General features: G+C 54.0%; 1 long non-coding RNA gene across 1 annotated transcript; it reads left to right on the plus strand.

The window, feature by feature from the left end:
• Positions 1 to 800: 800 nt before the first annotated feature.
• LOC123097854 (uncharacterized) lies at positions 801 to 3,209 on the plus strand. Its single transcript, XR_006447502.1, has 4 exons — positions 801 to 1,489; positions 1,751 to 1,853; positions 2,666 to 2,903; positions 2,975 to 3,209. It is a non-coding gene; the product is annotated as an uncharacterized lncRNA (long non-coding RNA).
• The last annotated feature ends 1,267 nt before the right edge of the window (positions 3,210 to 4,476 follow it).

Here is a 4,476-nt window from a genome sequence, read left to right on the forward strand (position 1 = left end):
CGCGCCCGTGAAACAACTGTCTCGCGCGAGACGCGTATACATAGTAGGGCCCACGCATGAAACAACTCACCGCTGGCCACACAAACCTTATCCCCACCGCCGCCCTCTCTCTGAGTCTAAAATACCAGCGCTGGCGACTGCATTTTTGAGGACGCCAGAGCTGATGCAAGCGGGAGCAGCGTCCATGGATGTGGAACTGCATCCTCTTCTCCCCCGACGCCCGGAGCGGCGAGCTGCAACCATGGACGGCAGGAGCTGCAACCCGTTTTCGTGGGAGCTACGACCGGCGTCCATGGGAGCTGCGGCCGAAATTCGAGCTGCAACCATGGATGGCGGGGAGCTGCAATCGGCCTCCGGGGGAGCTGCGTGCGGTGAACGGTAACTTTTCTTTTCACTGGAATACAAGTGCTACAACCGTTTTTCCTTCTTGCTGGTATCGGCGGCGAATTTTGCTGGAAACGGCTACGGATTTTGCTACATTCATTCACGGCCGAGCTGCGTCCCGTGACGACAGCGACCTATTTTTTGCTACAACCGTTGTAGTTTTTGCTACGTCCGTGGATGATTTTTGCTACATCCTTCTTTCATGGTGAACCTGTAGGCTCGATGGCGGCGACCTATTTTTGCTACAACCGTTGTAATTTTTGATATGTCCGTGGATGATTTTTGCTACATCCTTCTTTCATGGTGAACTTGTAGGCTCGACGGCGGCGACCTATTTTCGCTACAACCGTTGTAATTTTTGCTACGTCCGTTGATGGTTTGTGCTACATCCCTTTTTTCATGGTGAACTTGTAGGCTCGACGGCGGCGACCTATTTTTGCTACAACCGTTGTAATTTTTGCTACGTCCGTTGATGGTTTGTGCTACATCCCTTTTTTCATGATGAACCTGCAGGCTCGACGGCGGCGACCTATTTTTGATACAACCTCTGTACTCTTTTCTACGCCCGTCGAGGATTTTGGCTACATCCTTTTTTCACCATGGACCTGCAGGCTCGACTGCGATTAGCGGCGGGTGGGAGTGGCTGGCGAGCACGGGCGGCGCAGGGTTGACCGGTGAGCATGGGCGCGAGCGCGGGCGGCCGGCGATTCAGGCGCAAGCGCGGGCAGCCGGCGAGTGAAGGCGCGAGCGCGGGCGGCTCGGGTGTGGCCGGCAAGCACGGGTGAAGAGAGCAGGAAAGGTCCAATCCAACGGTTGTATATACGCGAATCGGATGGCTGCGCGCTGACCGGCCCAAATTTGGGCCGGTGCGCCGGCGCCTATCGGTGCCCTTTCTGATATCCCAACGCCACAAGCCCAGCCCACAGTTCGCCGATCTACGTCCTCCTCTCCCTTGTTCGTCCTCCTCACCGGTCGCTCGCCGGCGCAGGCTCTCCCGAACCCAACCGCAGCCGTCGCGGCCGCTCGCCATCCGTCCTGGTCCGCCGCTTCAGCCTCGCCCTCCAAGCCTGCATCCCGCCTCCCTCCACCGCCGCCACCGCTCAAGGTACTCACTCTCCTGACCTCCCGTTATACATACCTCGCAGATGTGGTCTCCGAGCTCCTCGTCTCGTCGGGTGTGATTCGATTCACATTAATTTAAGCGGCACGCCCATCTGCAGCCAGCTGCGTGAAGCAGAGTTCACTTGTCTAGCCTGACAGTGACAGTAATGTATACATTTGTGCTTTGCTAGCTGAATTACTCTGTTCTTTTCTGTTAATGTTACTTCAAAGAGTCATCAGATTTTCACCTACCCGCGCTATGCAGGTGAAGGGGAAGCAATTTTGCGTGGAAGTTCCGTTTCTCTCCGATGTCTGAGAAGAAAGCTCCTAGGAAGTTTATCTGGTCGGTGGACTGCAGCGATATTCAGGTTCAGTTACAGCATCCAATCATCTGTATATCTCAGCGCCTCTTTTGTTTTGTACCACTCACAATCCATATGTGCATATCAGAGGAAATGTGCTTTCACCAGGCATGTTGGAGCGAGCATACCTAGTTCCCCGGTTGCAAATATGATCCTAACTAGCCATTAAGATGTTAATTCCACATTTTCTTGATGTAATCTCTAAAGGATCGACAACCTGTTAGTCTTATTATAGAGTGTTGAGCCGCCAACTCCACATTTCTCTTGGTCTAATTTCTAAAGTGATAATGTGCAGCATCTCCTGATGAACATGTTTTAGGATAATATTACTTTAGATAATTTTTTGATGGGTTTTTTCTGTGTCCCTTAAAATCAAATATAATGAAATACGTTTCACAGTAAATTTTCTGCCCCTAGTTGTAAAGAACAGGTTCAATTCAGTCCGATTTAGTTCTTATGATGTTATTATTGATGCCTTGTTCAAATCAAAAGGACGAGAATGAATTAATCAATGATTTATTGCTTAATACCAAAAAATTGTGCTAATTTATGAATTTGTTGATTCCAAAGATTCTGCTATGTTGGTCTCAGCATGAGGACTGCTAATCTATGGAACAAATATGCTGTTGCGCTGCCTGATTTCCTCTAATTCTGGAAATATGCGCATCTAATCTCCGATATTGTTATGTGCAAAACCAATATGTCATCGTTCTTAAGTACATGCAGGCGCTGACTCTGTACTTTTCCTGTTGATATGCACTTTAGTATATCAAAATGTACACTTAATGTGGTGTTTATATTTTCAACTCACACAATAGAGAGGGGCAGTGCACCAACCAACTGGCACAAGCTGTACACTGACGGCATCCAGTTTGGCCTTCCCGTCAACATAAGTTATCATTCCTGTTCATCTGTCTCTTCTGTGATCCGATTCACGCGACTTAAGAGTTAAGAGGCACACCCATCTGCGTGCCAGATGCTTGGATCAGGAGGGTCAGGAAACAGAATTCAGCTGCGTAGCTTGACAGTGATGTATGTCTGTGGTTTGCTAGCTGAGTAAGTCTGTGCTCTATGTGCATGTCACCTCAAGTAATCATAAAAAATTTACTCATGTGCGTGCTATGCAGGTGGAAGAGAAGCAGTTGGCATGGAAGTTCCATTTCTCTCTGATGTCCGAGAAGAAAGCTCTTGTAGAAAATGGTTGTGTACACAGTGCCTAATCTGTTTTGTACCATCACATTTCATATGTCCATCGGAGAAAATGTGCTTTCTTTAGGGGTGTTGGAGTGGACCGAGTTACAGTCCTCATTTATATGGGCATAGGCAGTGACAAAGAAAAGGGCACTGCAATCATTTGTTTTAGTGCTTGTCTTTGTTTTTGTTGCTTCCGTTGTATGGTTGCAAAGTTAGGCTTCATCTGATTTTTGTTAGCTAAGATGATCTCATTAAGCTGATAAATAGAATTCCACACGACCCTTTATTCCAGTTTTCACTATCTGGAATGTGAGTAAGAGTATGAAGAAGAGAGAAATGACTCCAACGGCTCCTGTACGGAGCGGCGACCAGGGTGGCGATGGCGAGCGCGGCAGACCAGGACCGGCGGGGCGCGTCGGAGTGGACGCTGGTCCAGGCGGACGCGGCGCCGGCGGGCCCAGCGCCCAGGGCAGGGCCGCGGTGCGCCCCGGTGGCTGGCGGAGGCTGGTCACGCGGCCGCTTCTAGACCCTGGCGGGGGTGGACTCCGATGACGAAGCGGAAGACGAGGAAGATGGAGCGGGGGAGGAGGGCGGTCCGTCCCAGTGCTCGGTGGGAGATTTTGAGACCAGGGCAGACGAGCTCGGGGGCTCGTTCCTCGCTGGCCGGCGGCGGGCGTTTGCGCCTGGAGGTCGTGGCCCTCGTCGGCGTGGATCTCAGGCTGGGGCCGTGCGCAGTGCCGCCCGGGCGGCGACCCCGCGGCAGGGGCTCGCTGTTCTCGCGGTCCCGGATGCGAAGGAGGGCCTCCTGCTTCGGGCAGGCTCGCAGGGCTCAGGGGAGGCTGTTGTGCCGGCGGCGGTGGTGCGAGTGGCGCCGACGGCGTCGGGGTCGCCCTGCTCTAGGGTTGGGGTCCTGGAGCAGGAGGGTCAGGTGGGCCTTGGGGCCATCTTGGACTCGCGTCCACTTCTGGCTCGGGTCCGGCCCAAGTGGTGGTGGCCAGCTCGGGTCGGCTGCGCCGGGGAAGCCCAGTGCCTATAAGCAGGAAGGCCGGCCCGCCAGGCCCTGGCGCAGTGGAGATGGTACTTAAGTGGCTCTGGCTGCCCAAAGGAACCCTAGGTCCGTCGCTAGGGTTTCCAGCCACCAGATCGGAGGCGCGTCGTTTCGGCCGCTCCGCTCGCTCCCTCCTCCCCATCCGCCCCCCGCTGCTCCTCCTGCACTCCTTCGCCGAGGTGGTAGCCATGGGCTCCAAAGACAACCGGTGGGCGGACAAGCGTCCCCTGCCGCCCCTCTACCCGGCAGCGGAGCGTTGCCGCGAATGCGAGCTTCGTGTGCACGCCAAGGCGCAAGGTGCGGTGCACGACGGTGAGGCTGGCTGTTGGGGGCCGCCGCCGTCGTGGTGGCTGAAGGAGCAGGAGCGCAAGAAGCGGAAGAAGGAAG

The sequence above is a fragment of the Triticum aestivum genome, chromosome 1B, assembly GCF_018294505.1.
Source record: "Triticum aestivum cultivar Chinese Spring chromosome 1B, IWGSC CS RefSeq v2.1, whole genome shotgun sequence".
NCBI classification, from domain to species: Eukaryota; Viridiplantae; Streptophyta; class Magnoliopsida; order Poales; family Poaceae; genus Triticum; species Triticum aestivum.